At 29.5% G+C, this 27,941-nt stretch overlaps 1 protein-coding gene and 1 long non-coding RNA gene across 2 annotated transcripts in view; both read left to right on the top strand.

Annotated features, from left to right (window-relative positions):
* The window catches only part of LOC143193385 (lachesin), a 362,619-nt gene that overhangs the window by 149,653 nt on the left and 185,025 nt on the right, over positions 1–27,941 (top strand). The window lies entirely within an intron of this gene.
* On the top strand, positions 11,767–12,513 carry LOC143192654 (uncharacterized). Its single transcript, XR_013004852.1, has 3 exons — positions 11,767–11,892; positions 11,944–12,307; positions 12,394–12,513. It is a non-coding gene; the product is annotated as an uncharacterized LOC143192654 (long non-coding RNA).

Genomic DNA, 27,941 nt, shown 5'->3' with positions numbered 1-27,941 from the left:
GGTAAAAAATGGTTCAATTTTATTTATAATGAATTATTAACGATAATTTGGAAAACATTTGGAACCGTTGACAAATGTTAAGATATTTAACGATTAATGCTATAAAATTAATTATTTACTTTATAGACCAACATTTTAAGTCAAGATAATAGTTCATTTAAGATTATAAATACATTACTGTAATATAGTTTTTATATTGTAAAAATAAAATGCCTAATTGTGTTCGTTATTGTTTCAGTAGTATACAATCATGTATTATTTCATTTAATATTCTGTGCTTATGATTATAACTTAAAAGTAAATAGAAATCATATACACCAGTATTTGATGCTCTTAAGTTGTTGCAGTTGTGAATATAATCTTACTTGTGATACTTTTTTTACAATGTTCAGTAGCATTTTAAATTTACTAATAACAGGTCATTGAAAAGTCCCCGGCCTACCATAGTAAAATATATTTTTTGGCAAAATCAGTTTTTTTTAATCAACATAATTCACTTCATGGGTGATACACTGATCATAGAGACTCTCCAACTATTCGATACCAATTTTGTAGTATGATTTGTCCTTTGCTCCAAAATAGGCCACAGTTTCGGCGATCACACCTCTTCATTCGACGAAAATTTCTTTCCATCGAGCATTATTTTGAGATCTGAGAACAGGAAATAGTCACTGGGGGCAGATCTGAGGAATACAGAGGATAAGGAAGCAATTCGAAGCCCAAATCATGGATTTTTGACACGGTGCATTATTTTGGTGAATCAGCATTTTCGTTTTCTTCAAATACGGCCGTTTTTTCGGCAATTTCGTCCTTAAACGGTCCAATAACGCTATGTAATAGTCGCTGTTGATTGTCCTTCCTTATTCAAGGCAGCCAATGAAAATGTTCTATGCGCATCCCAAAAGGCAGACGCCATAAATTGCCAGCCGACTGTTGCGTTTTCTCACGCTTTGGAGCGGGTTCATTATGTGCAGTCCATGCGGATGATTGTTGATTGGACTTCGGAGTGAAATGATGGAACCATGTTTCATCCGTTGTCACATATCGACGCAAAAACTCGGGTTTATTACGTTTGATCATCTTCCAATACTGCCCCGAATCATCAACTCGTCGTTGTTTTTGGTCAAAAGTGAGATCGCGCGGCACCCACTTTGCACAGAGCTTTCTTATACCCGTAACATTCATGAATGGTATGATGTACACGTTCAGTTGATATCTTTAGAGCTGTCTGCTATTTCATTGAATTTCAATTTAGTGCCATTCAAAATCATTTTGTGGATTTTTAAAATGTTTTCGTTGGTAACAACCTCTTTTGGGCGTCCACTGCGTTCACCGCCTTCGGTTCACTGCCATCGCCGTCTTCAATTGACCTGTTAAACTGAACAACAAAGTGTTCCATTTTGTATGTATTCAATTTAAAAAACTTTAGTGAGTATTACTTCGTGAGATAATTTACGTATATTTTAATATATAGATTTTTGTTATTATAATTTATGTTATACTAGCGACCCGCCCCGGCTTCGCACGGGTGCAATGCTGATACTAAATTAAATACACTACAGAAAAAATATGAACGTTGTATATAAAAACATAGCGGCCCGCTCCGACTTTGCACGGGCATAAAATATATATGCCTATGTCACTCAATGAAAACATGATTAAAATCGATCCAGTATTTTTGGTTCATTCATTACTGCCCTTGGCCTGCACGCATTAAATTTGGAGTAAAACAATTCCTCTTCCCCTATACTTACTATGAAGATTTCCTGCTATCTTTGGAATATCTAAATTCATACAATTTTTATTACATTACACATTTTTAAACGCAAATTTTAAATTTGTAATATCTCCGAAAATACTTGTTTAATTTACATGCTGTAAGGAACCATATTGATCTATATTAATTGCACACTGTATTTAAGGTACTTAATTCGATAAGGATTAATGCCGTATTGCTTAAAATAGCTTCGTAAATAAGCCATTTTCTCACGTAAAAAGTAAACAATAAAAATGGTTAATGTGGGTTATCCCTAAAAGATAAACATATACCATCGCGGACTTTTTTGTAGACCTTTTTATGGTGTAGAATACTGTGGTACATTAATTTGATCTAACTCGTAGGGTTAGGCAGCGTTTTTGTTAATTGCTAAATAAGCCTAAAAAAATAGGTTAATTTACGACATCACGTTAGAAACCTCTAAAATTAGCTATGTTGCCTTAGTATATTATGCATGTATTATACACATAAACCTTCCTCTTGAATCACTCTATCTATTGAAAAAAACCGAATCAAAATCCGTTGCGTAGTTTTAAAGATTTAAGCGCACATAGGGATATAGGGACAGAAAAGGCGACTTTGTTTTATACTATGTAGTGATATCAAATATATTTCTGATATTATATTAGCATATTGTTTTTAAATTTCGACTACAGGGGGATCATTAGTATTATTTAAATGGTATAATTAACAGTGAACGTAATTGTAAACTAACTAAATCTATTTAAAAAATAATATGATTTATTATTAAACTCGATTAATTAGCACTAATTAAGAATTAACGTACCGGCTTGGTGGCGCAGTGGTGAAGTTCGAATCCTGATGGGGCCCCTAAATTTATGTTTGTGACTATTTAGAATGAGTTGAGATTGTCCTAGACAAGAGTGTAATATCCGACAAAGATAATACCAGTCATGCCAGTAATCAGGCTGGACAAGACCGGATGTCTGTCCGGACGATTTTTAAGTTGGTTACTCGCCGGTCGGTAGGCTTCATGCCGAGGACCGTGGTTCGGAGCCCACGTAAAACTTTAGGTACATTCCAGATAAAGCCCTAGTTGGTAAAAGGTGACTTTAAAATATATATAAAAAAAGAATTAATGAACAGCTACGTGAAATTTTTCGTCTAGTTAAATGCATTTATTCTTAAAATATAATTCAAATTTATATAAAGATATAGATAATATTAAAACGATATGAGACGTAGTAATTAAATAAGATGGAGAAATTAGTAGCGTGAGTAATTAATAATTATCTAATTACTATGTGATAGTTTCCTAGTCATTCCGCGCGTATATTCTAAACACAAATTCGTGCAAAACCGAAACCTAAATGAAGTTAATCCGACTCACTGGAGATGCAAGAGGAAGAAGATAAAAGAAAATCAAAGAGGCACAAGACGCGCGTATCCCCCGTATCCCAAGTCTGTTTTCTATGCGGTTAGGTTTTCCAGGAACTAGTGGCACTTTATTTAATTTATTTAGTACGCAAACGGAAACGGGCCCCTAATTCCGAAAGTTTAAAAGGGGGAAGTGTATATCCTCGGCATTAATCAAGATGCTGAAATTAACTTTTAACGACTTGGTAAATATTATAAGCCGACGAAAATTTGACGATTCGCCGTAGCCCGAACTGATAATGTCAACTGGTGCGTTAATGCAGACTCTTAAATTCGACAGGATGGATATTGAAACGGGACCGGCCGCAGGGTAATTTATATGACCGCTGAATTAAGGGAAGAGGTTTCTTCGCTTATTTTTTTTTGTGTAGAATTTTTTTCTGTAGAATATGGATTACCGCATTTACATTTATTTAATATTATTACCTCTTGAGTTTGGCTTTTAATGCAACCACTAGAGTATCTGGTCTTACTGCCTTAAGACAGTTCGTTTTATGAACATAATTTCCATTTAATTGTTTTGTGATGTAGGCATATCTGACAAAAGAGAAATTGTTTTTCATTTATATATAACAAGTCAATTGAAAAGTTCCCAGCTTGACATATCGATGGCGCTATTAAAATTAAATCCATACGTTTGTTAGTTAGCCCTAAATCTCAGAAGATGCGTGTATAAATTTGACAGCTGTTAGATCATTAGTTTGTGAATTATAACATTTTGAGTGAAGCAGCATTTGTTATTGTGACAAAAATTGATAAAAATGTACCGTGGTTCGGAGCCCACGTTAAACAGTAGATCCAGTCTAGAAAAACGTTGGCAGGAAGGAAAGTTCGTGCTTCGGAGCCTACGTTAAACAGTAGGTATATATAATCCAGATATATATATATATATATATATATATATATATATATATATATATATATATATATCGTATTATCCAATTTTGCCTATAAAGACATTTACAATTACAATCACATACATAAAATACATCCATGCCCCAGCTGGATTCGAACCCGCGACTATCATAAAAGTAGGAGGACTGTTTTGTCACCTCAATCACTGCGCCGCTCTATAGAATAGAGGTATACTGGAAAACACATATTGTTGACTTACATTAACATCAACCAAAAATGTTACGAAACATTAGCCTCACTTAACCTCCCAAATCACTATTTCCGAATTTCATTATATCTATACCTCTGAACTTCTCGGTTCGATTTCATTTGGAGTATATATACTAAACTTCACAATTATGCAAGTGATTTTGTGTGACCGACAGTACGAAAAACAAACATAAAAATTTTAGAGTGATTCATGAGGGCAAATAATAATAATAATCGACCCATCGATGATAACTGCATTCTTTGCATCCAATGATAAGTAAATAATACCTTTAAAAAATATAATACAATTTCTATGGTAACAGTAATCGAGGCTTAGCCATAAAATTTGGTAGAATATTGAAGGAGATTAAGGGCAAAATGATATCAGTTTAACACATATCTTATCTTATTGATAAAGTCAATATCTGCACGAAAATGCAGATATTGAGTTATTCAATGAGATTGCGCAAACTAAACAATTAATCAAAGAAACTAAAAAACTAATTTAGAGTTTTATTTAGTATAAATTACCTTCACTTCAATAAACCCCTTAATAAGCCATTAAACGGCGACATCTATTGCCTCTTCTTCCATTAAATGGTTCTTTTGTGGTACAGGATGAGCCATAAGTCAAAAATGGCTTACTTTGGCCAATAGGATGGATGCCGAAACAACTCGTACATGAATCAATTGATTTTGTCTATTATCTTCTGAGATATTTCTATAAGTATATTTTAATCATTTTACTATTGTTTTCACAGTATTTATATTAAATATATTTTTATTAAAATATATTAAAATTACTTTTACAAGAACTAACACTCACTAAATTTAAATGACATTTATTTAAATATAATTTTTTTTAGATTCTATAGTCAATGCATTTAAATTATTACACCATTGAACATTATATCAAAGTATCAAAATTTACTTTTAGAACTCTAACAACTTCAGAGTAAGAGGCAGAGCCAACTTCAAATATAACTATGTATGATCTCTCTTTATTTTTATGTTATAAGAATACATATGGAATAATAAATGAAGTAAAATGTATTAAAAGGATCAGCATGAATATTAAAACATTAACGAACACAATTAGGTAATTTAATATATAAACTAACTATTTGATACAAAATTCAAATAAAAAATGTTACCTTATTACATTGATTATCACCTTAATCTTTATCAATGCTCTAAAATGTTTACAAACTTACTGTTAATAACTCTTCAATGTATATATGCAAATTATGTAGTTACTTTCATTTTAAAAGTATATTTCATTTCGGCTTTATCTTTTATCTTAATCAATATCACTTAATAAATAGACCAGGCTGATTAAGAGAATATTTCCTTTAAATAAATGTTTACATAAAATCGTAATATTTTTGTTTATGTTCTTCTCTCTTCAATCTTCCTTGAAGATATCTCATCTTTAATTTACCCTCATTCCTTTATCTACTGCTTTATTATATCCATACTTTGTTTTATATCCCACGTAGGAACTAACAGCTCACCAACAAATGGATAATTAAGATTCTATGAAGCTATTTTATACTAATTATTTACTATTTTATACTATTTTAACTCTTGATGAATAAATTGACGTATGTATTACCTACAATATTTGGTTGGTGCTTTGCTCAGATATATATTTACTAAGGAAACCTGAAATGAATCAGAAATTAATGCCAGTAAAATTTACAGAAAAATCTTAATAACCTTTAGAAATACTTTTAGTATTCAGATCTTAAACAACAACAATTTTTTTTAACTCTTTTATGTTCAATAAACATCTAAACGCAAGCATAAAAATATATTTTGAAAAATGTTAATTTTCTTTGATTTAAAAGAAGAAATAAGCCTTTAACAAGTTTCTAGTAGTTATCAGCGCTTCTGTTTTCCAGAAACATTTCTATAAAAGTAACCTATGCACCTTTTTCGGCTCTAATCATCTTAATTCTTGTGGCATTTAAAGGGTTTACAAACATGGTTAGGGAAATAGCAGAGTGTCTGCTAAATTTTTGAAATTTTTGCTTTAATTTCTTGTTCTGAGTCATTTTTAACGACTTTCAGGTCGTTTTTACAAAATACATAATCATTAAACTTTGTTCACTTTTTCAACAATACGAGTTCGCTGTCTTAATACCGCTGAACAAGCCTAACTGAATAATAATTGTGCTATAATGAATATCACCAAATTTGTATTTCTACTATTGACGATTAGGTCACATTTCGCGAATTTATTCAACATTCCGATATATAGTCGAAAAATAACAATATAAAATTTAAACAATAACATAAAATTTGAAACGTTGGCGGAGGTTTCATTTTTAATTTAACATAAACTATTTTTTTCGGTCTCTAACCATTTTTTTTATATCTAGGTAAGTCAGCATGTGTCAGCTCGTGTGACATGGGTCATCCGGCGCCCGGGTAAGCGATAGATAATTAATGTCGGCCCCAAAAAATACAGGACATACTAATTCCGAACTTTGCATATAGAATAGGTGAATGTTTAATAAAAAACCTTATTATTACTTTAATTTGCAATAACATAAATTAATATCAATCAACGTATTAAATATACAGCAAATAAGAGCTTCATATACAATTTAAATACAAATCAACCAATTAATATTATTAAACATTTTTATTATAAACATTAAAATTGATTCAAAGGGTTAAATATCAATAAACTAGTTTTTTGCAAACATAACTTTTTACACTAAATATTAGAATATATATAAACAAACTATAAATAAATATCAAACTGATACATTTTAGTCATGAAGAGGAAAATCCTAATGCCAACAAACCAGTTAGGGTTATTGAAAAAGCCTACGAAAGTAAAAAAGTATATTCAGCTATATTCTTAGATGTAGCACAAGCCTTCGATAAGGTTTGGCATGAAGGCCTCATTTACAAACTATAGAAAATCTTACCAAAACAACTCAACGAACTATTAAAATCGTACATTACATCCAGAATGTTTAGAGTTAAATAAGATGAAGCTTACTCTATAATAAAAAATGCTAAAGCAGGTGTATCAGAAGGAAATGTACTGAGGGCAATACCTTTATCTACTCTACACTTGTGATATACCACAAATGGAGAATATTACGATGACTACATTTGCTGATGGTACTGCGATTATAGCTGTCGGAGTCAGTAGTGAAGAAGCCACATGAAAATTATAATAGACAAGTAACAATATAAATAATTGGACACAAGATGGAAAATAGCAATTAAAGAAAGTAAATCTATGCATGTGTAGTTCACCTACAATCAGATCGTACAAGCACCAATGACATTAAAAAATATTATCATTCTATATAACAACAAGGTTAAATATCTCGGAATAAACTTCGCTGGAAGGAACATATAAAGAAGAAAAGAAAAGAATTGGAATTGAAACATAGAAGAATGTACTGGCTAATTGGACGAAAATCACAATTATCAGTACATAATAAATTGCTATTATATAAGCAAATACTGAAATCTATATGGACATACGGAGTTCAATTATGAGGATATTCTGTAAAGAGAAAACATACAAAATACAAACTTTTCAGAAGAAAGTCCTGAGTCCTGATACAGGACTGACAACTTACATCGAGACCTTCAGATATCCACAGTCGGTCAAGAAATCAAGAGAATTGCAAGGGGCATAAGGAAAAGCTCCATTCTGATGAGAATCTTGAAGTATTGCAACTAGTGGATACCACCAGAGCAGGACACAGACACAGGAATCAAACCATCTGATCTTGTATAGTGTTGTGTAGTAAGGTACACATAACAAAAAATACAGCAGTGACATGTATAAACATTATTTCACCAGAGATTGAGATAGGGCCGATGGGTCCTCCTAGTTATATACCTAGATTTAAGATATCATAAATTGTAGGTTAGTCGGAATTGGCTAATAACAATGTAATAATTAAGTAATAAAAAAATATTTTAGAAGAAAATATTTTGATAATCAAGTATGAACAATCCACATAATGTACGAAAAATCATATATCAACCAGCTTACAAAACATATGTATATGTATTCGTATATGTCATGAAATATTTATGGTGAATTGCTAAAAGAACTGCAATTGTAATCGAGAACAAAAAGTTATTATGAATATTTTATTTTATCTGTTTATTAACAACGTAAAATACCTTTTACACTACAAAATGTATTAAATATTACTATCTGGCGCCGTATATTATTTAAATTATAAGCACAATAAATCGAAAATTATTTTCTGTATCGCTTAATCAGTTGATGTTTCGGTAAAGTCGTTTTAATTGAATCTGTTTATTGTCTCTCTGGTAATATGTTGGATTACCTTTGAAATAAATTGCATGTCAACATGTAGACCAATGCAATCAAATATTTTAAGGTAATTTTAAATGTATTGTAATGCTAATAAATATTTTATAAGGGCAGATGATCAACGGTCGTTATGAATCGACATATATGATTTGTTGATATACTAATCATATTCGAATATGGAAAGTTATATTTTATATTATTAAGCATTGTCATCTCTATTTTTGGATTTGTTTTGAATCGAACTATATGCATTTACATATTTCTTACTCTATATTTGAATTCTATCTAATATAACAGTTAGTCAGTTGCCTAAACAAATATTTGCTCAATTGCATAACGACCCAAGAAATATAATAAAAGAGTATGGTAATTCACTAAATATAAAATTAATTTTTGTTATTCTATTTTATTTCATTCATATATCAGATATATCTGCAGGTAAAGATAGAGAGGCATTAGTACAGAAATATTTATATATTTTTATATTGTATTATATGTCTAAAAGAAAACTATAATAATTAATTTAATACTACTCTTAAAGTAATAATTTTAGGGGCGCGATAGTACGAAACACTTCTGGAATAAACTTATAAGTTTCTGGAGCTAGCTAGCAAGCCATGTAATTCAAATAACTCCGCAATGCTTGTTAATATTGTAGAAATTCGTAAGAATCCCAATATTACTATGCAAATCCATACGAAATTCAATCGATTTTGGAGTAAAATAAAAACGAATGATCAAGTAGTCATATATAAAGTGAATTTTAAAGATTATTGATTAACCTGTAAAGATAATTATATAATTTTGGTGTTTGCATGGATTTTGATCACCAATATTTGTTGGTGGTAATGCGAAGTACCAATATAAACTCCTATCAAATAACCGAACCTATTTGTTAAGTTCGATGGAATTAAGATTCCTCTATATAATTAATAGCTTTCCAGAATTATCCTATTATTAAGTGTATATAGATGCTAATAGTGAAACTCTCAAGATCATGTTTTTGACATTCATTACTTTTATTATTGTTTGCTCCATCTTATTCCAATTGTAATTTTCGGTTTTAAGGATTTAAAAGTAGCGATTCTGATATCAGTGGGAACAAAATCGGAGAAAAGCAAAAAGTTCGAAGACAATGAACTGAAAGACTTATTAGATGAAATTCTAGGTCAAGGCCTCAAAAATCCTTCAAATAGCTTAACAGTTGATGGAACAACCATTTTGAGACGTTTATATCGATGTTAGATTATTCGCTACCACACGAATTAACTGAAAATTATATTTTGATCCGTTTAAACATTACAATTTCAATGCTTGCCAGCTCTAAAGGGTGGCTTTTCTGAACCGTAGTGAGTTTGGCGATGAAAAATATCATTCTTTCGATATAGTACTGCTTCGTTACCAGAAAGATGAAAAAAAGTTGTTCAGAATTATGGAAAACGTTTCCAATAGATGCATCTTTAAACTAAAAAAAAATATCAAAGTACATGCAAGCGCCTGATAATACTATTTAATACTATAAAAATTGACGATGATAATTTATCTACCATGGTCTAAAATCAATATCTATATTTTCATTTGTTCTAGATTGATCTAGAACTAATTTTTCTTGATGAATATTCGAATAATAGCTATCCTGAACTATTCACAGGAATAATCTGACAACAGGATCAGGAAATTAATTTAATGCATTTTTTATGAAATAAATATTAAAGCTTGGATTAAATAATAATTTTACATATTAAAAAATATTAATAATATACTTTTTCATTTCATTTATTGCCCTCTGTTGTGTGAATTAAATTAAGTTTTATTTATACACATCTTTGTATTGTAGCCAAGGCATAAAGATTGTTAATTGTTTATTGATACATTTTCTTTCTCCAAAACTACTTACTTTTATATATGTACCTACGAAAATATAAACAATTTTCATAGATAGTCTAGTGTTTAATAATATAAATTAATTTTAATGATAAAAGTTTTAATGATCATTAAAATATGTGGCGTCCTAATGGCAATATATCAGTCGAAGTTAAAAATTCTCAGCTCCACTATATAGTAAAAGTTGTATGTCGTGAAATTTCTCTGGTTGAAGTTAATGTACATTTCCATCTAAACTTTTAATAAACCAATACATTCCTATGGCGAACGCTTTTCTATATTGCGACTTCGAGTAACTTTCGATGTAAAATGTTGAGTTTTTATTGATTTTTAAATATCATTTTCTAGGAGGTTTTATTTAAGAAACTATCGCCTATAAATAGATAGATAATTTTATTCAAATCAAATTTAGGCTAGTAGGTAAGATTTTGTTTATAACTTTTATACTTACATTATTTTGAAATTTAAGGGGTATTCTAGTTTAGAAGTTTTAATAAATCGATTTGATTTTCTTTTAGATGTAATTAGTTACTTCAAAAATAAATTAAAAACTTTAAAAAACATACGACTTCAAGTCCTTATTTACATACAAACAACGAGTAATGCAAATATTATGAATGCTGGATTCATCAAGACAACATCCAAAATATATTGTGAATCGTTAACAATTACATACTATAAGTAAATAAAAAACACACACTTTTTTTGCGCGTTGCAGCTACACTAAATATTAATACGGCCACGGCCAATAAAATATCTCAAAAAAAAACAATATAACCTTAAATTCAATAAAAGGAAACCCTATTAAAAAAAAGTAAGTAGTTTTTTTCAATCGAAACATAATTTAATACTTACATACTTTAATTATTTCAGAGAAAATTGTTAGTCTGGAAAATATCCATAAAAAGCCAAAACATATACGGGGATGTATATACAGATATATACAGGATACTATTTGAGGGAAGTAGAACATCCCTTCGTACACTGTTGGGTAATATAGAATTTAAATGGTGTAAAGAAACCCCAGGAAGGAGTTTAATGGAACTTCCAGAGATACCTTTTAAAAGAATACCATTTTTAAAAACTTATAACAAAATCAAGAAAGAATTATTATATTAACTTACATATTTAAATAAGCTTATATACTTAAATATTTCAGAATGGTACGCTCATGGCAAGATGATAATATTGTGTAAAGACTACAATAGTTAATGTAAATAGGTAAACGTTGGAATAACTATCGATTATGTCTTGTTAGTCATAACATTTATTAATAATTCATTACAGACATATAGTTCTTCATGTTGGAAACAAGAATGTTTTATTCCTGATGCAGAATTAGTGTTTACCTCTAAGTCCAAGGTTGATTACCATGAAGAAATGAGTTATTTCAAATTGTTACTTAGTAAATATATATGAAATATTTAATTGTATTTTATGTAATTTACTTTTTTAGAAATAAGCCTGAGAAAAGTATCATGGTAAATCAGATTGCTGAACTTTATGGCCACAGAGTATTACGTCTTCCTCCCTATCACTGGATATTTAATCCAATTGTGTTGATATGTTATATTGCAAAGAATTATTACAATAGATATTTGGGTCGGTTTGTGTGAGCTCGATCAGCCACATCGAATTAGAAATTGACAATTGGTAGAATTTTGAGCAAGTTTTTGATAAATTGAAAATAAACAGCTTAGTTATTAACTTGATTAGTGTTTCTGAAAGCGACAGTGATTGAATAAAACTTTATGAATATTGGTTTATGATTCAATGCTGACAATTACCATAACAGGGTGTTGAAGAGGAAACAACTAAAGGTCAGTATATAATTAATATACTTTAATTGTAGGAAATTGTATTATAGGTTGTAAAAGCTTTATTACCATGTATGTTATTGTTCAAGATATACATTTGGTTAAAATGTATGAGGAGAGAATATGGGTATACCCTTTTGCAGATATGGCAAATGCATTAAGGAGAATGCATTGATCAAATGTAGTTTTATCAAGAAAGATGTATCCAGGTAGTAATAGAAAAAACTAAGGAGAAATATAGTAATATCATAATGATTTTTCAAGGAAACATTGCATTGAAGAACTAAGCGTAAAATATAAATATGCTCTCTAGTGAAAGTAAATTACATTAATCACATATACAATTGTTAATTAGGTGGATTAGGTCTTTGTATCCCCATACCACTGCATAAAAAACTCGCCTAGAACCCTGCCTATACTAGTTTAGAAAAAAGTTAATGTATATATATAATAAAACAACTCTAACCTATAAATTATTCTGGCTTTATAGTTAACTGTAGTTTTAGGTTCTTCGATAATATAAGCATTAGATGTTCTACAAAGTTAAAATAAATTGTAATACATAACATTTTTCTTTCATTATTTTACTTATATTAAAAAATTAATTTATATTAATTATATTATTATTATTATTTATATTATATATATATATATATATATATATATATATATATATATATATATATATATATATATATATATATATATATATATATATATCAGTAGTTTGGTGTTGTTTCAGAATTTAAACTTCTCAGTACAAAAGTACAAAACAGAAAGTCAATTTTATTAACTCCAATAATAACAAAATATCTCTTGTGCTACATTCACAAATACTCAATAATACTCAAATGATTCACATATGTTAATATAATAATGACGGGAGCTAACTTAAGCTAAATCTAATGAAATGAATTCGCCGGTATATGTCATATGATAGGCAAAACATTATCAAAAGTTCACAACCCAAAATCCTCGGCATAAACTTGAGTAAAACCCCAAACTTATTTGGAGCACACGGATTGTTGACTGACTTTAACAACTTATAAGTACGAGCCGGTATTGCTGCGTGTTGGTGAATCTATTAAATTGAATGTTATATCAACTGGCGCTGATTAGGTACGAGTGTCGTGGATTAAAAGTTCCTCGGATAAATTAAATATCCTTAGTCAAATTAAACTATCCCAGCTAGTTTATATATAATCGGTGTTTTTAAGAATTTTAAAGAATTAAGAATATTTTGAAGTCCTTCTTTATTGGGCATATTTTATTTTTAACAGACTTCAAAAAAGGAGTTTTTATATTGTACGTTCGACTGTATATATTCTTATATATGTTTATCGATTTCTCATATACTTAACCCTCAAAAGAGGCGTGTAATATAAATTTGACAGCTGCCGGATCATTAGTTTGTGAATTACAGCATTTTCAGTGAAGTAATTAATGAAGTTTGTAATTGTGAAAAAAATGGATAAAAATGAATTTCACGTGTTGATAAAAAAATGCTTTTTGAAGGGAAAAAATACAGTTGAAGCGAAAACTTGGCTTGATGCCGAGTTACCGGACACTGTTCCAGGAAAATCAACCATCAAGGATTGGTATGCTAAGTCTTAGATGTGGTAAAATGAGCACCGAAGGCAGTGAACGCAATGGAAGTCTAAAAGAGGTTGCTATCGAAGGAAACATTTAAAAAATCAACAAAATGGTTATGAATGACCGTAAATTGAAAGTGAATGAACTTGCAGACACTCTAAAGATATCAACTGAACATGTACATCATATCATTTACGAATATATATGGGCAAGAGAAGGCTCTGAAAAACAACGATGGGTTGATGATTCGGAGCAGTGTTTGAAGATAATCAAGCGTAAGAAATCATTGTTTTTGCGTCGATATATCACATTGGATGGAAAATGGAAGGACCATCAACAGTGACTATTACATAGTATTATTGGACCATTTGAAGGACAAAATCGCCGAAAACGGCCCCATTGGAAGAAAAAGAAAGGGCTGATTAATCAAGACAATGCACCGTGTAACAAGCCAGTTAAAACGATGGCAACTATCCATAAATTGGGCTTAGAAATGCTTCCTCATCGACCGTATTCTCCAGATCTGGCCCCCAGTGACTATTTCCTCTACTCAGATCTCAAAATAATGCTTGCTGGGAAGACATTTTCGTCGAGAGAAGAGGTATCGAAAAGGTGGAGGGCCGCTATAATCAGTGTACCACCCTTAAGGGGCAATATGTTGAATAAAAAAAAACTAATTTTGCCAAGAAAGTGTGTTTTAATATGGTAGGCCGGGGACTTTTCAAGTGACCTGTTAAGGCATGAACCAGGAAAGGAAGTGTTGAAATAACTTCGATGGGATGGTCCCATCGTATTCTCCAGGCTTTACTCCATCCAAATACCACACACAATGTTAAAAAATGCCTTGATTAATCATTTAGCTCAAAGGAGAAACTGTTCTTTGGAATGACATCCATAAATTGCTTAAGAGATGGGTAAAATATATAGAATTACACGGTCAATACAAAAAGAGACGGAAAGGAATTATCGACGCACCTGGTATACCGAAAGCAGTTCAATATTTTGATTATTTAAGAAATAGTACTCTATTTTCGATTTCTTTATTATAAAACAAAAGTTACTTTTATAATTTGCTAATATTTATAATCAAGAAATAATATTAAATTGCCGCATAAACCGACTCGGTGTAGCCTTTCGTCGAGAATCCAAAGATATCGAATACAGTATATTAAGTAACTACAATCCCGAAGTTATTTGGAACACACGGCTGCTTGACTGACTTTGGCAAGTTATTATATAAGTATGAGGGAGCATTGTTGCCGTCGTGTTTCAGAATTTATTAAATTAAAACTTATTCCGAAGGATCCGTCTACCTACTAGGAATACTGTGAAGTTATTCAAAGTTTATTTATACGCGACAAAAATACGGTGATAATAAAAGCACTTTCGTATCCTTTTAAATTAAATAAAGCGTCTCTCTAAAATTAGTAAATTATTATGGATCAATGAGATTACACTTACAATATAAGGATAAAAGGTTCCATTAAATTATGATGATATAATTTTAATTTTAATAATTTGTCAGTTGATACAGGCAACATTTCTTGAGAATTGGCTTTAAATAGTAACATTTTATTATCTTTATTACTGTTTATTGGTTATTTATCAGTAATATCTTCATGTAACTTCAGAATATGAAAACTTTTTCTCCACTTTGTAAACAAATATATAATAATAATACAAATAACAGAAAATATATTATGGTTTACTGGTTAATTTTAACTAGTGATCACCCTGTGGTCGAAATTCGTCTATTATTTATTAATTTAATCAAGTTTTCAGCATAACAGTGTAAAGGGAATAATTTTAAAATTATATGTTACTAAAAATTTTATTAGATTATTTTCAGAACTATAAGAATTTCGGAGCGTTAAATATAAGTATATATCATCTTTCTTTACTTTTAGGATGTAACCATAAATATGGAATAAGAATTATTACTTATTTACCTAAATGTTTAAATAATTTTCGTTAAACAATGTTAAATCTAGGACAATGAGTTGGTCATTGGATGAAAATTTAACGCTGAATCAAATACAACTGGCAGGAAGTTTAAATGTAAGCCGAGTAGTACATTGTGAATTGAATAACAGGTAATTAAAAAATCGAAAAATCGCCAGTGAAATGCTGCTTCTAACGGGTCAATTCAAAAGTCCCCGACCTGACACATAGATGGCGCGATTAGAATTAAATCCATATGTTTTTAGCTAGCCCTAAGACTCAAAATATGCGTGTATAAATTTGACGGCTGTCGGATCATTAGTTTGTGAATTATAGCGTCTTGACTGAAGCAACTTTTGTTATTGCGCAAAAAATGGATAAAAAGGAATTTCGCCTATTGATGAAATATTGCTTTTTGAGGGTAAAAAATACAGTTGAAGCAAAAACTTGGCTTGATGCCGAGTTTCCGGACACTCTCCCAGGAAAATCCACCATCAAGGATTGGTATGCTAAGTTTAGACCTGGTGAAATGAGCACCGAAGACGGTGAACGAAGTGGACGCCCAAAAAGAGGTTGTTACCAACGAAAACATTAAAAAATGTACAAAATGATTTTGAATGACCCTAAATTGAAATTGAATGAACTAGCAGACATTGTACACATAACAAAAAGAAAAATGTAAAGACCAAATAAACTTTTTATGAAGACCAAACTTACTATTGTTTTCTTTGAGCAAATTTATAGCAATCAAAAAGGCAGTCGGACTTTTACTCGACGTTGTATATCATATTAACATAATATCGTTTGAAATGTAAAACTTAGAGATTTCTCTTCGAATTCAATTGTCTTTCGGTATTTTAAGGTTAAAGTTTTGGTTTATATAATTCAAGTTACCGATATGACAGATGTTTTTGGTTGTTTGATCAGGGCGCATTTCATTTTATTGGAATTTATTTATTTGTAGCGCACATTAGACAAGAAATTTAGATTTAAATATTCTTTCTCGATGTAGGCTTTAACTCTGCTAACTCTCGTGCTTCCAAGTATCTTTCGTTTTCCATATGTAAAGCAAAATGTTCGCTAAGCTGACTAATATATGATTAGATTTGATAGAAGATGATTTGCAAGTTAATACGGGGAATATACCTTGACAGTTGACTCTCACTATCAATAGTTTATTCACTATAATTACTATTTATTGGTTGTTTAACCGAAATTTTTGTAAAGTAGAATAACATTTTCACATAAATCCAAAATATGGAAACTTTGTCTGCGCTTGGTAAACAAATATATAATAATAAAAATGTAAAAAAGAAAATGTATCAAGGTTTGCTAGTAATACGATATGTTTTGTTATTTTGGCTCTATTTCATGCATTGCACCGCAACATTGTCTGGATTTCTATACTATGGCCTCCCAATTGATTTTGTCTGGTTTTTCTGTTGTTTGTTATCTAGTTGAATTTATTTTTTACATGCGACAGCTATCTCTTATAATTGGAAAAAGGTAAAATGTTTTCACTATGTGGTAAATGATTTTTCCTTTGTAAATATTTATTATTAAAGTTTTGATACTTTATAGGGTTAGGGTCGGTTATCATGGTCATGTAACGTGTTGAATTATTATATTGACTAGGTGATTTTTATGGTACTAAATCAGACATCAGGAGAACATTCAATTTTGGTTTGAATAGTTACTTTTGTGGTTACATGGTTACATTTTCTCGTCCATAGTATTATACGAGGATTAAGCTATGATTATTGAGAAAACATAAATTTAATTAACCTTACAAAACAAACCAATGTTTAATAAATTGTACAATTGTTCAGCTATTTAGATCAGATTACTTTTAGACTTTTTTTTCTGAGTTTGGAGCCAAATATAGGCTGTATAAAGTTACCTTTCAAATTTATTCTGCTCTATTTCATATATCATCATCAAATATATCAAATATATAAAGGTTTTGTAATCTATTCTTGTTTTTTCAGAAGATTCCCATCAATAACGCCTAAAATTCATTCACCTCTTTCTATCAAAGACAGTATTTCATCGCATATCTATATATCTATACATATATGTTTATATTTTTTAAATCAAATCCAAACAACATAGTTAAAACAAAACAAAAACCCCACCAGTTTTACTAGTTCTATATGAAAGCAGTACATATCTCTTAATATGGCCAACTATGATCCTTTATTTTTGCAGCCATTTTAGCAACTATTATTGATTGTATTGTATATTTACTACCCTAAAACGAACGAATGGTTTATTGCAACAAAATATGAATGAAAGAAAAGATTAATTTTAGTAATATTCCTAATACAAATTTAGTTTGTTTGTCTCAGACCTTTTACTTTTTTCTTATTTAAAATATATGAATAATGTTCTTCTCTACTTCTTCTGTTACCATGAACAATTTATTACAACATGAAATAATTTAAAAATTACATAAAACCACTACTGCTTGTTTATAAAAATATCGATTATACAAAAAAAGAAATACATGAAAAACTGAAACATATTATACACTTTTATAAAATAATTAATGAACGGTAAGGGAAATCGTTAGAACTTCATTATGTCGTTCGTTATAATGTCGGCTAAAATTTTAACTACTTCCGTATATAACGAAATTTAAAAACCGGACTCATTATTATAGCTAGTTTAGATGTTCTTATTTAGCCGTTACCCAGTTTGTTATTGTTTTAAAATTTAATAATTTGGTTGGGGCAGTGAAAGCAAAAGCAGAAAAAGCTATAATTATAATTATTAGTGAATAAACATATATAATGTGTTTTAAAATTCACTTTCTTCTGAAAGTAACAGGGGTATAATATAATCTATACGTTTATTAGTGGACTGTTATCTACTATATAAACTTATGATTGATCGATGTTCAACTTTAGTTTCAACAAGACAGTACTCATTTCAAACTTTAGGAAGTAATATTTGTTATAATATGTTAGGAACTAATGTTAGTACCTTGATTCACAAGTAATTGATAATTTTAAAGAAGATATTTATGAAATATAGTGTAAGCAATTAGCATAATGCTGCAAATTTGGGTTATGAAGGATGGGTCCCTATCCACTCAGTCATTTATGCAGAGCCATTCACATATATACGTTAATAGGATGGTATTTGATTATTTCTTATTGGTATTTATATGGTCTTTTGATTATTTCTCCCTTTCAATACAAAATCCATTTTCTAATTTCAAACCACTTCTGTTTTAAAAATATTTATTCTATGAACTTCATTTTTCATTTCACGAACACCATTTTTAGCCTACTACTAACGGTCTTCAGCATTGTTTTTCTTATATACAAGCTTAACATTATATAAGATATAGAGACCACGTGGTGCCAGATAAGGCAGATAAGGCTATGTTATTGGATTATGAAACTATTGGGTATTTTTCTATTTAGAAATTTATGGTTGTGCTGTTCTATAATTGAATTGAATTTAGACAAATTGAATGAAGTATTGTTGCAAAAAATAGCTGAAATAGTGAGTAACAGAAGCAAAGTTATCATCTGCAGGACAACGCTAGGCCACATGTTTGAACAGTTGTGAAGCGTGCACTGAAACACTGTTCTTCGAATGAAAAGTTCATTCGCTCTGAGGAAACCAGGATACTCACCTAACAAAGCGCCTTCTACTCGTCTTTTTATGCAAGCACACGGTTTTAAAATAACAAAGTATTGCGAAAATAGAGTGAATGATTGGATCGTTTCTAGAAGGATGGGTAAAAAGTTGTAAAAGTAGAAAATTATGTAAAATATTTTGATTAATATATATATTGTATCAATTTTTCGCAATCATTTTTTAAGTTTTAATTTTCATTCTCAGCCAAATATTTTATTTCATTTTTAAATTTTTCCAGTGGTAATATTTTAAATATTTTTTAATAACCTCGAACTCGACATTACAGTGAAATTATGTGCCCAAATTAACCCCAGCGTTGTTATTATAAAATGTTAGTAGGAAAATTGCAATACAAAAATAGAACAATCTTATGAAGGAGCACTGCATGACTTCTTAATATTATAATTATCTAATGTTTATAAATACAGTTATATGTCATTTTATAGGATATTGATTATTAGTTACTGTGATTTAACCAGAATCTGATGCATATATGAATAATTCTCGTGTATTTTTAATAATTACCGAATGTTTGGAATTGAACGACCTAGTTAAATAAATTTGCTTATTTTACCATTAATGATTCCCAATGAATTCGCTATAATTAGACGGTTACTCGTAATTATATATATTTGTTTCATAGCACAAAATATATCATTAGGTCATTATCTAAAATAATTGAACATGAACATTTATATTTATATAATATACGGTAAAATTTGTATTATTTATAGTTATATAATTTTTAATAGTGAAATGGGCAATTTATATGTTTAAAAAGATTCTTATTCTTGTATGATAAACGATATCAATATTATTAAGAGTCATTTATATTAACCTTCTATCAAGTATTTTGCACTTCACACAACAGCAACTGATTCTGAATTTATTCTGGAGTAACTGATGTAGTCACAAATAGTGCTTCATAAATCACAAAGAGCTGAATTAAATTCGGATGCACTATTATTGTATTAAACGATGAAAGAAATTAAAATTATCATAAAATATAAATTTGTGCTAATTTTATCCAGTGTTATAACTAGACGTGTGTCTATTAGCAATACATTTTTAATAGCGAGATTTTCCTTATATAATGCAGCTAAATAAAATATGGTGTTATTTTTACGTTTTTCCATTCATTTCAAAAAATAAATTGGATCATGCCCAAGATTTCCACCAGAGAGTCGTATTAATAATGTACATAATACAGTATGTTTACTTTTTCGTTTTATTTTTAAACCTCTTTTTTTACTTTTAAAATACGCACAGGGCCAATAAATCGCCAGCTTTATGAGCAGGAAAAATAAAGTGAAAAAGACATATTGTTCTGTGTGAGCGTTTTGCTGCGTTTGTTACACTTACTGTGTTTCGCGCTCTCGTGTAACCGCGACCTAACGTTGCGACTTCTTTCACAAAAGCTCCGTTGATAAAGTACCAAAATTAACATCTCTTGTTTAAATTTTAATTCTGACCTCGGATTATATGAAGACAGTTTAATGGTCGGGACTGATTTACAACATGTGTTTGTATGCACGTCTGGTTTTTAGCCACACACCTAACTTAACAGTACTTTATATATTATTGGATTGATGAATGTAAAGTTGGATGATTTCTAGGTTACTATATCCTTGAAGATTACTTACACAATTTTGTATAGCGAATGAGCAATATAATATGAACACTTGACGTCATTTAATACATTTAAAAGTCACAAATTAATACACCAATAAAATTTAAATATAAAACAATTTAATTTCTGCAATAAGTTTATTGAATAAAATTCAATGAATGAAGTAAATATAATTTGTAAAACTGAAAATTATGTATAAAATATAAATAAAGTATAAAAATAAATATATAGTGCTTTCAACTTAAAAGGATCTGTTAGAGTTCTGGCTTTTTCTTTCCTTATACCGAAAGATATTGTAATATATGTTACAATATGATTATATCATATTGTAACATATATTATAATGTAACATTATCATTATATCGTAATACATATCCTTAAAAATTAATTCAGATTTTAAAATGCTTTGTGCTAAAAACTATACATAACATAATATTATAAACAGTTTATGTACCAAATATGTTCTTATAGCAGGTTTCTGTCATAATAAATACCTAGTAAAAAACTGTACAAGAATAATATAGAAAACTCGTCAAATGCTGTTTATTAATGTTATTTATGAGCAATTTAACTTTAGATACTAGTAATTTGTCCAGTTTTATCTACATAATTCGCATGACTATAGTTATGTATGATTTAAATCTGTGAAGAAAAGTATGTAAAATGGTAACTGGATGATTTTTTTGAAACAAGTATGTCATTGAAAGATAACTTAATCAATCTTAAGTGTTTCAAACTAAGACAGTTTATACCATTTTCAATGTATCGTAGTTTATAACGGCTGTCATTTGGCAAACGCATAGTTTTTGACAGGAAAACTTTTTGGTACAATTTTCGTATCTACCTTAGAACAAGAAGAACTTCAAAACCTGTCAGTCTACTAATAGACTCCGACGTATTAGAAATACTTCAAAATTAATCATTTTACAATGCTATATAGTAAAATATCTGCTCAAATGTTATTTTATTTCGCTTGAAAAACGACTACCAAATTCATGAAAGATAAAAAGGTTGTATAAAGGAAATGTGTTTCATTAATTACTATATTATGACACAATTTTAAGAGGAAGTAATGTAGGTCAGATCAAAAGGTAGGTGTAGGTCTTGAATTTTTTAAACCAATTTAAAGGTTTTTTCTACAGCATTTAATACCTGTAACTAAATTATTTAACTTATCCTGTGTTACGATACTGTCACTCCAGATGTCAGTTAAGTAACTCTCAAGATTCTTTAAGACTTTTTCTAATATTAATTATCAGTTGACGCCATTATCAGAAACCAACGCTCAGACAATAAAGAAAAAAAAAAGAATAACAAACCGAATAAATTTGAAAAATAAATGCAAAAATAATAGCGCAATAAAAGCGCTCTTACTTTCAAAATATATGTAGGCGCAATAAATCGTAGATTTTATGGGCGGCAAATATACAGTGAAAAAGACATATTGTTTTATGTAACGGTTATGATGGGTTTGTTAGTTAGACGTTATTATGTTCCGCACCCTTTTTTTCATCCTACGTAAATAAAGAAATGTCTTTTTTTGCTTGTTGGTATTTTCTCCGTGGTAGTAGGATAAAAAATAAAAAGGGAAGTAAAACAAACAAAAATATTAAGTCTGTTTTTGAAACCACACTGCATATGTTAATAATCTAATTTTGAAAAACGGTGCCATAATATTTTGATGTATCTTCCATCACAAAAAAATATTTCGATAATATTTTAAGTTAATTCTCTTTCATCTCTTTCATAAGTTAATTCTTAAACGTTCGTCGATATTATATGATATCATTATATACATAGTAAACAATAAAATACATTGATTTTAAAAGAATACAATTTTTAAAAACATACAACAAAATCAAGGAAGAATTATTATATCAATTTTACGAGACATGGATATACAGAATAGTACATTGGATCACTCATGGCATGATGATAATAGCTATAGTTTAAAGACGACAAAAGTTGATGGAAAAAGGTAAACAGTGAAATATTTATTGATTAGGTTTTGTTAGTCATAACATCTATTAATAATTCATTGCCGATATATAGTTCTTCATGCTGAAAACAGATATGGTTTAATTCCTGGTACATAATTAGTGTTTTCCTGTAAGTCTAAGGGTAACTATTATGTCAAAATCAACCATAACTTGTTTTTGCAATGGTTTGAAAATAAACTTTTAAAGAACTTGGAGGAACTATCCGTTATTTTTATGGACAATGCACCATATCAAGTACACTGGTGGAGTTCTGAAAGTGACAGTGATTAAATAAAACTTTATAAATATTGGTTTATAACACAATAAGAACAATTACCAAGACCGGCTGATGAAAGAGGAAACAACTAAAGGTCAATATATAATTAATATAATATAACTCTATTTGAAATTGTGTTATAGAGTGTAAACGTTTTATGAGCATTTTGCAGATATGATAAATTCATTAAGGAGAATGCAGTGATTAAATATAGTTTTATCAAGAAATGTATATACAGGTACTAAAAGAACAAATTAAGGGAAAATATAGTATTATCAAAATAACTTTATAAGCAAATATTTTATTGAAGGAAACAAGAACTAAGTGTAGAGGTAAATATGCTCTCTAATGAAAGTAAAATACTCTGATATACAGCAAGTACATAAAAAACGCTGCCTGTACCAGCGTTGAAAAAAAGTCAATATAAATATAATAAAAAACTCTAACCTATAAATTATTGTGGCTGTGTAATTAATTAGAGTTTTAAGTTATTTGATAATATATGCATTCGATGTGTACTATTAATTATTTTTCATTATTTTATTTAGATTAGAATTTTGTTATATGTCAAGGTCAAAATGTACTAAAACTCAGAGTTGCTGCGTCAACATTGCGATGTTTCGACAGATCACGTGGGTACCTTACTATTTTGAATTGACTATATATGAATTTCTTTTCACCAATATCTATGTCGCAAAATTTCTTAAATAAAACAATAGCTACTTGGATTAAATATCTGATAACGATATTAGGGCTGTCAAATGGCATCCCGTATAATGCTATTATGAACATTTTGACTAAATAATTGTTCAGCTAGAGCCGAAAGATGTCGATGTATGTAATATATTAATGGGATAGGGAAGGGAAAATAATTTCCTAGACATAATTTGTTCTTTTTTATTAAAAACCATATAAAATATGCTAGTAATGTTACCTATACATAAAAATACCTTAACTATTTACATCAAAGAAAAAATCGGGTATTATAAAAGCTAATAAGCACTCGCCCCTGCGTAACTTGCAGGAAGAGCGGGAACATTTTTGAAGCCAGCGTGAAATCACAAAATAAATATATTGCAACACAGGGGAATAGCTGTAATTTTTGTGCACCATACTGGTTTACTACTATAAATAAATCTTTGCCGAAAAATTAACGGTTCAGGTTTAACTCGGTCAAATTTATTTTCCGGAAGTCTGTTGGTTTTATCTTTGACACATGGTTATTCTTTTAAAGACAACTTTTTACATTTAATACAATCTATATAAAAGGTAGCAAGATACGGTTACGCTGTTTACAGTTAGAATATTAAGGTAATTAAATAAGAGGGTGGTTCATATGTGATAGAGACAAATACTGTGACACGTTTACTTACATGCACAGTTTTTCTAGATATTTCCCTTCACTAGTTACGCATTTTGTCCATCTTTCCGAAAGTTTTTGATGCCGGTATCCAAGAATTCCTTGGGCAACTCGTGCGTACAACTCCTCTACCTCGCCGTCGGTGTTGAATCTTTGATATCCGAAATCCATCAGTGGTCCAAATATGTGGTAGTTGCAGGCTTGGATTTTCTACTAGATAAGCATTATATGAATGTTATTTTCATAGCAGATAACTCTTCCATATTTAACATCTATCTACCAATTATGTTTAGTGTTCAATTTTGATAATATATCTATCAAGAAAACTATAAAAATGTTACCGTATTATTAAAAAATATATGACTGATTAATATTACGTTAATAAATTGTTAATTTTTAAATAGTTTTTTACGTTTTATCTGAAAACAAAATGGCAGCCCAAATTTACTTACTTTACTCTAATATTTTCAAGTTAATTAATACTTTTTGTTTTCTAAACTATTTCACATAGTGTAGGGAACAATCGACTGAAATCGACTATCGACTGTTCAGTAATTGGCTACTTTTTACTATCGACTTTTGAAGTCGCTATTTTCGCCCCGACTGATTTTATTACTATTTACTATCGACTGCTTCAGTCGTTTTCTTTTAGTTACTGTTTTCGGTTCTACTAGTTCATTCGACTGCTTTTTAACATTCTGGTCTTCCATCCTAGCCGCGACCTTGAAAGTAATGTGCCGAATTTATGCTTATATAGATTTATATGTAATATATGTGTTTTTATGTTTTTTTGTAGTTTGCTTGTGTGTAACTATATATTGTAAATTAATATAGCAGCATCTAGCAACGCTAGTTTTCGAGGGTAAAAAAATTAAATTGTAAATGATAATAATAAAATAGTAAGATACTTTTGACTGCTAAATAGGTAATACTTTAGACTAGCGTATAGGTAATACTTTTTTGATGAAGTTTCATGATTTTTGTCCAAGCGTCTTGTTTGTCGATACTTTTTTCCTAAAATCTTGAAAACTATAATTGGGTTCCAAAGGTTTCAGAGATTTCATAGATCCAAAAGATTTGAAGAATTTTTTCAAGTAGCAGTTGTTAAATTTCTTTTAAAAGTATTAACCGTAAAGAGGTGAATAAAGTATATTAAATATTTGTAATAAATACATTTTCTGATAAGAAAACTCTACTTTAATATTCAACAATTAATTTTGTTGTTTGAGAAATCTGAAGATGATCTGATCTGATTATAAATGACCACCGAGTTATCTGGTGAAAGGTATCTTAATTATACGGTTAATAAGAGGAGTGCAACATTCCATCAAATCCAGGATTTTAACAAGCGAATGGGGAAAAATGAAAAATTGTCTATTAGATGTCATTAATAAAAGACTGGTAATTTTAGAAATGAATACGATATGCGGGAAATCCACATTTTTAGATCCTAGATTTAAAAAACAGGATTTGGTATTGCAAATAATGCTGAGGCGATATAGAAAGTTATCACAAAAGAGGTATCTTCTATTCGAACTTCAAAAAATATAAATATAGTTCCAAACTCGAAATTTGAGACAAAACTACTGACCAAGGATGTTTTGGCTAAAAAGTGGCTAGAATGATAGAAGTAATTACTCCAAGTACTGCAGCAACTTTACAGATTTAGCAGTATTTGGAAATCTAAAAAATATGCAGCATTTATTGGGCGTCTAGAAAACCCATTGGATTTTTGGCAAACCCATAAAATGAAATTACCTGAATTATATCAGTTACATGTAAAATAATTCTCTATACCCGCAACTTCTGTCCCCTGGGAACGAGTATTATCAAAATCTGGGCAAATAATTAACGATCGAAGAAATCATCTCACGGGAGAAAAGTTGAACATGATAGTATTCACAGTAATTTAAAAATATTTCCGTTCAAAAATAAATAAAACTTTTACTGAAAAAGGGTTTGGTAGTTATTGTACCGTCATTTTTAGGTTCATCATGGATTAGATTTTTCAGTGATTAGGTATACGTTAACATTTTATTTAGTAGTTATGGTTATTGAAAGTATTTAGTTTTTATTTAAGTTGTATTGTACTATTTATATTTATTATGCTATGTTATTTAGAAATAGCAATTAATATATTAAAACACGATAAAGCATTTGTGGTGCTATTTATTATTCCATTCCTTTTTACACATCCACAAAAAATTCACTATAATAATCCTACATCCTTTAAAATTATATTATTTATTACATTATAATAGAAATTAGTATTTTTTCCTTTTCTTTTTTAAAATTATCACGTGAATGAATATATATACTGTCTACATTTAATACAATATACATTTAAAATTAACCGCTCCAAGCATTTATTTCCGTTCTTTCCTATATATATATATATATATATATATATATATATATATATATATATATATATATATATATATATACATATATATATATATATATATATATATATATATATTTATATATAAATGCTTTTAACTTATATATAATAAAGTTAAGGTTTAAAAAGACCCTTCAAATTAATTCACATTTCTTAAGCTATAAATTAAAAGTTTATAACATCACAACTGGCCGGTAAAACCAGGAAACTTTTCCGTTACTTTACATCTGTATTACGCGACATATAAATGCTTTAAACTTGGTGATATATACGTTTCTTGAGACATCCAGACTGGAAATCTTCGCAAACTTTTAACGCACGATAAAAACCGTCACCGGACGGCTCGTAAATTTGTCCACAAAAGCAATTTTAAATACCGAGATACAATGAGCGAGAAAGCGCACACTTATCGGGCACGGCATATTGTAAACGTGCGACCAATACCATCAGGGCTCCGAATACGAATTTATTCACGAACTTAAGTGAATGTGGATGACTGTCACAATTGTGGGCGAGCTCGTCTCGCAGTCTTATCGTGTCTCACTAGAAAAACTTTAATTTCAAGAAATTTAAGAGATAAAAATATGTGTTCGGAATAATAAAAAACCCTTTTCTCGTGCCGCAAAAGAAACTTAAGCTTTATATTCAACCTTGTTATGCAAACAAAACCCCGAAATGCATGCCGCCGTTGCTGCTGCTGCTGCTGCTGTTTTGTGTCTCCGTATCTGTTTAATATTTTAAATTTAAATTGGAAAATAAATTGCCTTCTGAAACGAATAATATGTTGTGGTGTTGAATACAA

The sequence above is a fragment of the Rhynchophorus ferrugineus genome, unplaced genomic scaffold (genome assembly GCF_030347505.1).
Source record: "Rhynchophorus ferrugineus isolate W39M unplaced genomic scaffold, kcgeb_rfMv2 rfM3, whole genome shotgun sequence".
Classification (NCBI taxonomy): domain Eukaryota; kingdom Metazoa; phylum Arthropoda; class Insecta; order Coleoptera; family Curculionidae; genus Rhynchophorus; species Rhynchophorus ferrugineus.
This window is presented reverse-complemented; position numbering and strand designations above follow the sequence as displayed.